Source organism: Meriones unguiculatus, chromosome 1, assembly GCF_030254825.1.
Source record: "Meriones unguiculatus strain TT.TT164.6M chromosome 1, Bangor_MerUng_6.1, whole genome shotgun sequence".
In the NCBI taxonomy this organism is placed as follows: domain Eukaryota; kingdom Metazoa; phylum Chordata; class Mammalia; order Rodentia; family Muridae; genus Meriones; species Meriones unguiculatus.
In genome coordinates, this window is record NC_083349.1 from 29670965 (window position 1) to 29684468 (window position 13504).

The window sequence follows — 13504 nt, forward strand, 5'->3', positions numbered from 1 at the left end:
CTGCTCTTAGAACAAACTAGGTTTACTCTAGCTGGCATTCTTTTATAGTCTCCAGTCACTGTATAAAAAGAACCTTCTTCAGCATAGGGTAAGCATCTTTCATGAGCCTTATGGTATTTAGAGAATATGTATATTCTCAGTTAATTTTAGTCATGGTATTGTACCACAACAATGGAAAAATAATTAATACTCTTGTGTATTTGGGGGACTGGCTCAGTCAGCTCTTACTAACCAAATCCCTAAACTCTGGCATTACATTGCATTCTCTCCCATGACTTCCTGAATCAACACTTCGAGGAACGTGAGTTGACTGAGGACTGGGAGAATCTTTACAGATTTTAAAAGCTTCTTTCTGTAGTCCATCTTTCTTCTCCCCATGACTTCAGATTTCTTTTGAAAAAAAAAAAAAGTTATAAATAGGTAAAGAGGTATTCTTAGCTAAAACAACTACTGAGACTTTTAGAATTCAAATATTCTGCTTCTCAGTTGAAAAATGTATACTCAGTTCCAGCAGAAACGTTACATTTACAGAGACACAGATGAATGATGATTCTCACATGATCATTTTTGTATGGGAATTCTCACAGCTTTTAAGTGGTGAGATTATGTAGTATATTCACAACAAACACAACTCCTTAACAATAAGGACATTAGCCTCACTACCAAAGAGTAAAATTTGAAAGCTTTTATGTTATACTTTCTGCTGCCATGACAAAATCCCTCACACAAACAACTCAAGCAAAAAAATATATATATTTGGCTCAGTTTCAGAGGTTCAGCCAGCCATTTAGGGACACATGTGGCAGAGCAGAGCAGCTCACAACATGGTGGTCAGGAAGCCTAGTGAGAGGATATCTGTTGTTAGGCACATTTCGTTTTTTCCTTTTTATTCCACCTGGGTCTTTATCTTAGAAAATAGAGCCAAATCATTTTGAAAGTAGAACAGCTCCAGTGGTATGTTTTATTAGTCAGGTAGGTGCTTCTCAATCCAGTCAAGCTGATGATCAAGATTAATCATCAAAAACTGTTGCCTATGCATTGGCATCATAAGAAAGCAGTATTTTTACATAAGATTCCTTGTCACTCTTCTCAGGATCAGGCACACTATGATTTTGATCACTGTGATAGGAAGAATTTACTCTCTACAGGGATAAGAAGAACCCAGAATCAGCTTACAAATAGAACAAGTAATCACTGTAAGCTTAGCTTGTAACTTTCAATATGGAACGCTTAGCCCTGACTTGTCTGCTCTGGGTCTCATGTTCATCAGTTCTGGGTTATGGCTCTTGTACTCGCCAATGCCTTTGTTGACTTGTCTCTGTGATTATGGACAGAATTCCAGATGATAAACTGCTCAGACAAGAGGAACGCATGGTCAGGTCAAGGTGGACACAGTTTACTCTCTAGTATTTATGACAAAGTCCCATGGAACTAATGACACATCAGCTTACAGAGGTGTCTCTTTGTACTATTCAGAAAACACAAGAAAAGGTAGATAAGAACAGAAATCTATCCCATTAAATTTCATAAAGACTTAAAGAAATAGCAAAACCATATTTTGTTAATTGGAAAAGAAAATCATTTGTAACAAGATGATTTTACTGCCTCAAGCATTGTTTTCCTGAGAGAAAGAATGTAAAATAGCTATGGGAGGGGATTCAAGAGGGCGGCGACCAGCACACACCATATCTGAGAGGCAGAGGATCTGAAACTCCAAAATTGGTGAGTGGAGGGGCAACTGAAGCCAGAAAATTGACACTGAGGCTTCCTGAATGAGAGGGGACATCACATGAGCTGAGACCATTTAGATTCAGGTCACCCACGGACTTCTCTGGGGACTAGAGTGGTGAACGTTTGAACAGCTTGCACTTCCCCTTTTCAAGCCTCCCGCCTCCTCAGCAGAGCCAGCCTACAGTGCCAGAGAATCACAGTAAGACCACCAACTCCACAACAAAAGGAACTAACATTCATTGGTCACTATTATCTATCAACATCAATGGACTCAACTCTCCAATAAAAAGACAGAGACTAACAGAAGGGTTGCATAAACAGGATCCAACATTCTGCTGCATCCAAGAAATACACCTCTGCAACTAAGATAAACACTACCTCAGAGTAAAGGGCTGGAAAAAATGTTTTTCAAGTAAATGGACTCAGAAAATAACCTAGGGTAGCTATCCTAAAATCTAATAAAATAAACTTTCAACCAAAATTAATCAAAAAAGATGAGGAGGGACACTTCATTCTCGTCAAAGGAAACAGGAGGACATCACAATTTTGAATATATATGCCCCAAATACAAAAAAGCCTACATTTGTAAATGAAACATTATTAAACCTGAAATCACACATCAATTCCAACACCTTAATAGTGAGAGACTTCAACACTCCATTCTCACCAAGGGACATACCATGCAGACAGAAGCTAAACAGGAAAATAAGAGCACTTACAGAGACCCAAAATCAAATGGACCTAATAGAGGTCTACAAAACTTTTCACCCAAATTCAAAAGAGTATACCTTCTTGTCAGCACCTCATAGAACATTCTCCAAAATAGAGCATATAGCTGGTTACAAAGCAAGCCTCAGCAGATACAAGATTGAAATAATCCCTTGTATCCTATCTGGACCTCAACAACCACAGAAATAGCAAAAGTCCTACACATACATGGAAACTGAACAACTTGCTACTCAATGACAGCTGGGTTAGGGAAGAAATAAAGAAATTAAAGATTTCCTAGAATTCAACGAAAATGAAGGCACAACATACCCAAACTTATGGGACACAATGAAAGCAGTGAAAAGAGGAAAGTTTGTAGCACTAAGTGCCCTCAAGAAGAAATTTGAAATATCTCATACATGCAACTTAATAGCTTACCTGAAAGCCCTGGGGGGGGGGGGGAAAGAAGCAGACACACCCAAGAGGAGTAGACGGCTGGAAATATTCAAGCTCAGGGCAGAAATCAATAAATTAGAAACAAATAAAACAGTTCAAAGAATCAATGAAACCAAGAACTGGTTCTTTTCGAAAATCAACAAGATAGACAAGCCCTTAGCCAAACTAACAAAAGGGCAGAGAGAAACTGTCCAAATCAGCAAAATCAGAAATGAAAAGGGGGACATAACAACAGACACAGAGGAAATCCAAACAATCATTAGGTCTTACTACAAAAGCCTATATGCCACAAAATTTGAAAATTTAAATGAAATGGGAAATTTCCTTGATAGATTCCACTTACCAAAATTAAATCCAGATCAGGTAGAAAGACTGAATAGTCCTATATCCCCCAAGGAAATTTAAGCAGTCATCAAAAGTCTCCCTTCCAAAAACAACCCAAGGCAAGATGGTTTCAGTGCAAAATTCTACCAGACGTTCAAAGAAGAGCTAACTCCAATTCTCTTCAAACTATTCCACAAAATAGAAACAGAAGGAACATTACCAAACTTATTCTATGAAGCCACAGTCCTTTGATACCTAAACCACACAAAGACCCAACCAAAAAAAAAAAGAGAACTTCAGATCTATCTCTCTTATGAACACTGATGCAAAAATACTCAATAAAATACTTGCAAACCAAATACAAGAACACATAAAAGATATCATCCACCATGACCAAGTAGGCTTCATCCCAGGCATGCAGGGGTGGTTCAATATATGGAAATCCTTCAATGTAATCCACCATATAAACAAACTGAAGGAGAAAAGCCACATGATCATCTCCTTAGATTCCAAAAAAGCATTTGAGAAAATCCAACATCCATTCATGTTTAAAGTCTTAGAGAGATCAGGGATACAAGCCACATACCTAAACATAGTAAAGACAATATACAGCAAGCCTATAGCCAACATCAAACTCAATGGAGAGAAACTTAAATCAATCCCACTGAAATCAGGGACAAGGCAAGGCTGCCCGCTGTTTCCATATCTCTTCAACAAAATTCTTGAAGTCCTCACTAGAGCAATAAGACAACTAAAGGAGATCAGGGGACAAAAACCAAAAAGGAAGAAGTCAAAGTATAACTATTTGCAGATGATATGATAGTATACATGAGCAACCCCAAAAATTGATCCAGAGAACTCCTTCAACTGATAACACCTTCAGCAAAGTGGCTGGATACAAAATTAACTCAAAAAACAAAAACAAAAACAAAACAAACAAACAAACAAAAAAAAAAAAAACAGAAGCCCTCCTGTATGCCAAAGACAAAAGGGCCAAGAAAGAAATTAGGGAAACTACACCCTTCACAATAGACACTAATAACATAAAGTAACGTGGTGTGACTCTAACCAAGCAAGTCCAAGACCTGTTTGGAAAAAACTTCTAGTCTCTGAAGAAAGAAATTGAAGAAGATAACAGAAGATGGCAAGATCTCCCGTGCTTGTGGATTGGTAGGATTAACATAGTGAAAATGGCCATCCTGCCAAAAGCAATCTACAGATTCAAAGAAATTCCCATCAAAATACCAACACAATTCTTTACAGACCTTGAAAGAAAATTTCTCAACTTCACATGGAATAACAAAAAACCCAGAATTTCCAAAATGATCCTGTACAACAACAGATCATCTGGAGGTCTCTCCATCCCTGATCTCAAGCTGTACTAAAGAGTAATAGTAAGAAAAACTGCATGCTACTGTCATAGAAACAGAATGGTGGATCAGTGGAACCAAACAGAAGACCCAGAAATAAACCCACATACCTAAGAATACTTGATTTTTGACAAAGAAGCCAAAACCATTCAATGGAAAAAAGACAGCATCTTCAACAAATGGTGCTGGTCCAACTGGATGTCTACATGTAGAAAAATGAAAATAGATCCATATTCATCACCCTGTACAAAACTAAAGTCCAAGTGGATCAAAGTCCTCAATATAAAACCAGATACACTAAATCGTATAGAAGAAAAAGTGGGAGAGCCTAGAACTCATTAGCAAAGGAGACAACTTCCTGAATAGAACACCAACAGCACAGGCTCTAAGATCAACAATCAATAAATGGGACCTCATTAAACTGAAAAGCTTCTGTAAAGCAAAGGACACTGTCATCAGAACAAAACAACAGCCTACAGACTGGGAAAGGATCTTCATCAACCCTATATCTGACAGATATCCTATATCTGACAGAGGGCTAATATCCAGTATATATAAAGAACTCAAGAAGTTAAAAAGCAACAAATCAAGTAATCCAATTAAAAAATGGGGTACAAAGCTAAACAGAGAATTCTCTGTAGAGGATTATAGAATGGCAGAGAAACATTTAAAGTAATGCTCCACATCCTTAGTCATCAGGGAAATGCAAATCAAAACAACCCTGAGATTTCACCTGACACCCATCAAAATGGCTAAGATCAAAAACTCAAGTGACAACACATGCTGCAGAGGATGTGGAGAAGGGGGAACTCTCCTCCACTGCTGATGGGAATGTAAACTTGTACAACCACTCTGGAAATCAATCTGACACTTTCTCAAACAATTAGGAATAGTGCTTCCACAAAATCCAGCTATACCACTCCTAGGCATATATCCAAAAGAGGCTCAAGTACACAACAAGGACATTTGCTCAGTCATGTTCATAGCAGCTTTATTTGTTTTTTTTTTTAACTTAAAGATAGATTTCATTAATCAATTAAAAATATCCATAGATAATTTGCACTCCTCCAACAGTGTGTGATGGTTTCCTAGTCCCACATTCATGCCAGCATTTGCTGTCTTTTTCTTTTTTAACTTTTATTAGTTACACTTTATTCACTTTGTATCCCCCCCGTAAACCCTACCCTCCTCCCCTCCTAATCCCACCTTTCCTCCTCGTTCTTCATGCATGCCCCTCCCCAAGTCCACTGATAGGGGAGGTCCCCCTCTCCTTCCTTCTGATCCTAGTCTATCAGATCTCATCAAGAGTGGCTGCATTGTCATCTTCTGTGGCCTGGTAAGGCTGCTCCCCCCTCAGGGGGAGGTGATCAAAGAGCAGACCAATCAGATTATGTCAGAGGCAGTTCCTCTTCCCATTACTATGGAACCCACTTGGACACTGAACTGCCATGGGCTACATCTGTGCAGGGTTCTAGGTTATCTCCATGCATGGTACTTGGCTGGAGTATGAGTCCCTGGAAGGACCCCTGTGTTCAAATTTTCTGGTTCTGTTGCTCTCCTTGTGGAGTTCCTGTCCTCTCCAGATCTTACTATTTCCCACTTCTTTCATAAGATTCCATGCACTCTTCCCAACAGTTGGCCATAAGTCTGAGCTGGAAACAACACAGATGTCTCTCATCTGAGGAATGGATACAGAAACTGTGGTACATTTATAACAATGGAATACTGATCAGCAATTAAAAACAAGGAAATCATGAAATTTGCAGGCAAATGGTAGAATCTAGAAAAGATCATCCTGGGTGAGGTATCCCAGAAGCAGAAAGATACACACGGTATATACCCACTTATAAGTGGATAGTAGACATAAAAGATAGAGGATAAACATACTAAAATCTGTACACCTAAAGAAGCTAAACAAGAAGGAGGACCCAGGGTAAGATTATCAATCCTCACTTAGAAAGACAAATGGGATGGACATTGGAAGTAGGAGAAAACAAGAAATAGGACAAGAGCCTACCAAAGAGGGCCTCTGAATGACTCTACCTAGCAGTGTGTCAAAGCAGATGCTGAGACTCATAACCAAACCTTTGGCAGAGTGTAGGGAATCATGTGAAAGAAGGGGGAGTTAGTAAGACCTGGAGAGACAGGAGCTCCACAAGGACCAAATATATCTGGGCACAGGGGTCTTTTCTGAGACTGATTCTCCAACCAAGGACCACACATGAATATAACCTAGAACTCTTGATCAGACCTAGCCCATGGCAACTCAGTATCCCAGTGGGTTCCTAGTAAGGGGAACAAGGACTGTATCTGATATTAGCTCAGTAGCTAGCTCTTTGACCTCCCCCCACTGCCCCAAGGGAGGAGCAGCCTTGCTAGGCCACAGAGGAGAACATTGCAGCCAGTCCTGATTAGACCTGATAAGCTAGGGTCAGATGGAAGAAGAGGAGGATCTCCCCTATCAGTGGACTTAGAGAGGAGCAGGGAGGAGATGAGGGAGGGAGGGTAGGATTGGGAGGGAATGAGGGAAGGGACTACAGCTGGGATACAAAATAAAGTAACTTTCATTAATATAAAAAAATAAATTTAATTAGAAAAAAATAAAAATAGCTATGGGGTTTTTGTCTTTCCTTTCATTAACAGAGTTATGGCACTCTGATTTGCATATATAAACCATGCAAACTTCATTGGCATTAGAATATGAGACTTTAAGGTGAGGGTGGACATCAGGTAGGAAAACATTCTCTGTCACCACAGAGCCTTGGGATCTACAGAATGGGAACCCAGAGTGAAGAGCCTGGGGAGCAGGCTGGAGATCCTGGTTCTGTGTTGTGGTTGGCGGACTTGGAGAAACGTAGAAAGAAGTTTCCACATTCAAGTGCTCGAGAGTTGAAGGGAGGGGCTGAGATGCCTTCTGTTTCTACAAGAGAGAGCAGGAGACCTGCTGACCATGGCCTCACAGCCACCGCTGGCCAGGAGCAGTGAGAAAGGGTCTTGAGCATCCTGGGGCTTCAGAGACAGAAATACCTGAAGTTGGCCAAAGATGTGGCAGAACCACACCTCCTCAGAATAAACTTTCCTCTTTCTCACTGGAGAGCTTTTACGGTGTCTGTGAGCTCCCAGCAACAAATGTACACATAAAACTTGTAGAAGTGAGCTTTCAAAATGGCTCAGCAGGCCAAGGCACTTGACTTCAAACTTGGGCCTGAGTTCAATCTGGATCCACAAAGTGGAAGGAGAGGCATATTGCAAGCTATCTGTAACCTGCAGTTTTGCTTTGACACATATACACATACATGCATACACACAAGTAACTGTAATAAAAAGACTTCTGAAATATAGCATTCTTCATTTCCATGGTCCTATTGTGTTCAAGCGCACTGGCCCTTATTTTGATGAGTTTTAGCTTCAAGTCGCTCTACCAGTCTTGAGATATGATTAAGATTCCATCTTTTCTTTTCTCTAATTCACACTGCATACTACTCAAACTACTAAAAATTCTTTGTTCAATTTTTTTGCCTAATAGTAATATTTTTAGCATTTGCCCAAAATATTTTATTATATTTTAGAACCCTCACAGTAATTCTGTTAGTAAAGTCTTAATCAGGAATGAATTTCAAAGTTAAAACTATGTGTGGAGATAACGCATGGTTTTATAATAACATAGACTTGGTGTCAAATAAATATTTAAATTCTCGTTATTTGCCAGTCGCCTACACACTGTTGGGTGCTGCACCCCAGCTGTCTCTGACTCGGGTTTCTCTCCTTGTTTTTCCACCTGCCAATGGCAGCCTGTGCCTGAGTCACTTCATTGTGGAGAAGCAGCTGAATGCAGTTGTGTGTGAAGTCCTGGAGTCATAACCTGAGGTTCAAGGTCAGAACTGTGTCCTTGTGAGTTGGAAGGAGCGAGTTGCTTGTGGAACCGGTTTCTGAGCTCAGCTTGGCTCTTTCTCTTCTGTGCCACTCTCGGTCCTTAGGCTTCCCATTTAGTGAACACCCTGAGAGCCTTTGCAGGGATAAGAGCTCTGCTCCTGTTAATCACGTGACCTTAGGTCAGCGACCACCAAGATCATGCAGGTAGAAACAGCAGGGACAGAGGTAAGCCGGATGCCCCATCCCTTTGCCCATTTAGTTCTGAAGTGCCTCGGTGTCTCCATTGCTTTCATGAACATAACCAAAATGTTAAGAAAAACTACAAAGGTGTCCTTCCCGGCTGGTTTGTTTCTGCTACTGACAGCATCGCCTCCAGGTCCTGACTTCGCGCCCTTGAAGGGGGCTCTATACCATGCTGGCCCACAATGGTACAATATCAAAAAACTAAGAAAAAAAAATTGTTCTTCCCAAACTCGGGTGTCAGGAAACTGGTTGTGTTACAGAACTCTTATGGAGTCAAACAGGATGTCCGCAGGAGCAGCATTTCTCAGCTCTGTAACTACTCCAAGGCAGAGGAATCGTGCATGGGCTTAAATACTAAGATTTACAGGGAAATAAGGAGTATTCTACATATTCAAATGCTTTGATCAATGAATTTACAAAATATTTAATTATTTCTGAGCTCAAAAACCTAGGCACTATTAGAATATGGTTGACTAAGTCTTTCTATGGTGGTTAGGGAGTTATCAGAAAACACCTCCAATAAACAAAAGGAACAACAACAACAAAAAAGACATGAACACCCAATGGTCTTATGACACTGTTGTTTTTTTTTAACTTGTTATTGGTTCTTTGTGAATTTCATCTATGCCCCTGCCATAGATGGCAAGGGGCGCTCCCTCACCCATGCTGCTGTGCACCAGACAAGGTGCAGGGCTAGCTCTCTCTCTATTCCATGCAATACCTCAGGGCCAGCTCACCACCACCACTACCGTCAGCTCCACTGTGCTGCCCAGGAGAGGTGTAGGGCCCACTCTCCTGAGTTCTGCAGCTGGTGAGGGGCAGGGTCAGTTCTCATGTTCTCCTGACCTCAGGGTCAGGTCTCCAGCCTGCCGCAGGTGGTGAGGAGAGAAATGGGAGGAAGATATCTCTCCCTTGTTCACACAATGCACAGGAGATGGGTGGTAGGGCTCTCGCGGGTGCAGCTCACCAGCAACTCCAACAATGTATCAGTGGCTCTCCCAAGTACTGCGGCTGACTAGTGGCAGGGTTGGTGCTCCCGCTCTCATGCCCCCGGGGCCAGTTTTCCCATGATTCCCAGGTAAGAGGAGGGGCCAGTTCTACACAGCCCTCAGACATCAACGTGTCCTCTGGCGACAGCTCAGACCAGATCTATCTGCCTGTCCTTTGGTGGTAACAGACCCCTGCCATTTCAGAGCTATAGACCCAGATGCGGTCCCTCATGGCAGCACAGGCCTGGACCCCACCATGGTCCCAGGTACTCACATCAGGCTGTTCCTCACTACCCTGGAGTCTCCAGTTCTGCCTCTCTCCATTGTGTCCACATCCTTCTCCTTCTCTTTCTCTTCCATTTCTCTGCCACTTACTTGCTCCTCTTAGTGGTGCCCAGGGTCTCTGAGTGTCTCAGGTCATCCCAGGAGTGGTCTCAGGAGTGCTAACCCCACTCATGCATTATGCCACCAGGCAGAGGTCATCTTGGTCATGGTCTGCCCCTCCAGGTGCTGGACTGATGGTCATCTCATGACACCTGTCTCATGGCTCCTTGAGAGGGTCATTTGTCTCAGGCTCACTCCTGCCCAGGGCCCAAGGTCCCAGGCAAGGTTCTTCTAGTCTCTATCCTGCTCCCCATCCTGGGAGCCCATCTGGACATGCCTAGCACCGGACTGGAGGTCATCTCAAGCTCACTTTTTTCATGAAATATGAGGCTATTAATCATTCAGATGTCCATAGGACAGAACACTCAGATAGCATCTCTCCTCTCTGCCTACAACTGATGCACCTGTGACACAGTAGACACTGTTATTGTATTATTGGTTGTGAGCCATGTCTGTCTGTCCCTGGATTTGGGGGTAATAAAGTTAGTGAGCAGCTCTGGGGCTTACTAGCCACTTCACTCAGGAACCATCAAATCATATAGGACACAACCACCATACTTTTTCCACAGTCTACTTCCTGCCGTTTCCTGCTTCCTTGTCTCTCTCGGTGACCTTCTTCCTGCTTATCAGCCAGGAGGATCCTCTGCAGGGTTCACAGTAAAACGATGGCCAGATGAGCCAAGACTGAAAGAGAACTTGGATTACTGCTGTTTCTTTCAGTATCCCAGAGAAATTTATTGCAACAAGACATTGGAGTACTATCTAGAAACCTCTGGGATTCTCACCATCATGGAATGTTCATGTCTTTTGAAGGGGAGTTATGGAAAGAGCATCTTTTTGTTAGCCATTGTGCCACCATTCATGTCAAGATGACACTTAGTAATCCACACTAATATTTTCTCTTCATTTGTGTGGGGCAGGCTTGTATATAAAATGTGATACCACTTCTATGAGATGGTCAATGTCTTAGTCATAATTCTCTAGAGGATCAGAACTGGGAGAATGGATACATTTTATGAAGAGAATTTGTTAGATTGATTTACGTGATATGGGATTGGTGGTTGAATAATGCTAGAGAGACTGCTTGGCCCAGGAAACTGGTTGTCGCTACAATTCCAATATGGCACAGAGAGCTTGGGGGATTCCTGGAGAAATGCTGGTCTTTAGTCTGTGGTAGAAGGCTAAAGAAGTTGGGTTCTGTTGGTAGTCAATACTGGGAGAAGCAGCAACGACAACAGAACAGATGCACAAAAGCATACCAGCAGGTAGCACAACCCTTTCCTGGGACCCCTCCATTTCTGGATTGATGAGGGAAGGTATTTCCTATGGACAATCAGGAAGGGTCTTCTCTCTCCGATCCCAATTTGAAATCCCCTGGAAGACTGCCCTCCAGTATCTCTCTAAGTTGGATCCAGATCTGATTAAGTTGATGAAAAGATTAATCATCAACCTGATCAGTTGAGTTTGATTCTATCATAAACGATATTATTATACATGAACTCAGAATAACTATGTGAGCCAATTCAAAAAAAAACAAGCTCTGCCACTTATTTGCTCCTCTTAGTGGTGCCCAGGTTCTCTGAGTGTCTCGGGCCATCCCAGGAGTGGTCTCAGGAGTGCTAGCCCCACTCATGCATTATGTCACCAAGCTAAAATCAGTCTTATGAAACATACAACTTTATTTATAAAAGCCTCAAAACACTTGACATTTTTGCTTCTCTATTGTCTCAAAAAAAAAAAAAAGCACTGTCATCCATCCTAAACCAGAAAAGAAATGAACTCTGCCATGTGAACATTTATGAGGGCCAGAATCTCCCTAGGATACCACAGTCCAGCCAAAGATATAAGCACAGCCTAAGACTCAGAAGCCAGGACTCAACCAAACTGTGTCCCTACATTGACACATGGAATCTTCCAATGCAGGCTACTATTTACCCTACTAGGGTTCCAATGGGTCACTTTGAACCCAAGGACAGAGGGAGATCAGCAACACAGGACTCCAACAGATTTTAAATAGCCGCAAAGAATCCCTATCTTTAAAATAAATTCATGCAAAGGCATGTGATAAATGCAGTCACCAGGCTCAAAGAGAAAAAGCCCTGCCCAGGGTCTGGATTTGACTCTTGACATAGCCCAACTCCTAGCCAGTTTTGGCCTCTTGAGTGTCACTTGTTCTTTCACTTTTTCACAGATCCCTGACCACAAGCTCCCCATGCTCTTATGCCGACAGAGAAACTGAATATGAGAGTGCTGTAAACTTGGAGATGGAAGCCAGCTCCCTGCAAGTGGTTGTCATATTGACTCTTATGGGACCTGAAATTCTACATAGCTGAAGCAATATGATTTAACTGACTGTAGAAAAAGAAGAATCTCTCAAGTGACCCTTCCATCCAAGCCCAGAACATGGGCTGTGGTGCTCCGGTTGCACAGTGTAGGATGTTCTAATTTGCAGATGAAATGAAGGCTTGTTTGTTTGTTTGTTTGTTTAGTTGGTTATGATTTATTTGTTTTGTTTTGTTTTTTAACGGCTGGCATGGGCAGATTATCTTGGCCAGTTCAGAGGGTTCAAGTACCTAGAACATTGTCATCAGTGGAAGCAAGATGCTGACAAGTCAAAGTGCAAGAAGCTGAGGATCCTGCAGTGCTGGACTTGGAACTAGAGGACAGATTGATGAGCCATGATGGAGCTGCTCCCTCTGTTGTGAAAAAGCTAGTAAATCAAGACCTCGGCTCCTGAGAGCATCTTGGGAAAACTTCTACTCATCTTTTTGCTTTCTCTATTCTTCCCTCCAATAGATTGAGAGCTATAGTGTTTCAGGCATGATTGCAGGACCAGAACCATAAGATAATTCCCTAGCCTTGGCGACCTGTCACCTGAACAGATAGGTGATGAGCTGGCAAAATTTCTTTAAACAGCAGATGGGCTACATGCTAGGTCTATAGTCTCATGTTTCTAATTGCAGCTATTTGATTCTGCTGTCATAAGCTAAAATCAGTCTTATGAAACATACAACTTTATTTATAAAAAGAAGTGCAAAATAAGCATGGTGGCTCATTCTTGTAATCCCAACATTCAGGAGGCTGTGGAACAAGATTGTCATGAATTTTAAGCAAGCCATGGCTACATAGCAAGTCCCAGTGGTAAACAAACAAATATATGAGAAAAATAGACTAGATTTGCAACAAAATTAGTACATGCACACACACAATATTAGTTTAAGCTGTATGAAGCTGCTATCTTTCTAGTTCAAATTCACGTTGATTATAGGTAATGCACTCTCTGATTGTTTGTTCCTGTAAGGAAATCACTTTTGCAAAGCCTCTTTTTATAACTATAAACTATATATCTTTAACATCTCCAGGCTAAGAAGCTACTTTCCAATCATGCAACCCTAAGACTTGACAAAATATGGGCTTCCATGTCTG

General features: G+C 41.7%; 1 pseudogene; it reads right to left on the reverse strand.

The window, feature by feature from the left end:
• Positions 1-10399: 10399 nt before the first annotated feature.
• Positions 10400-10525, reverse strand: LOC132652017 (small nucleolar RNA SNORA17; annotated as a pseudogene).
• Positions 10526-13504: the final 2979 nt, after the last annotated feature.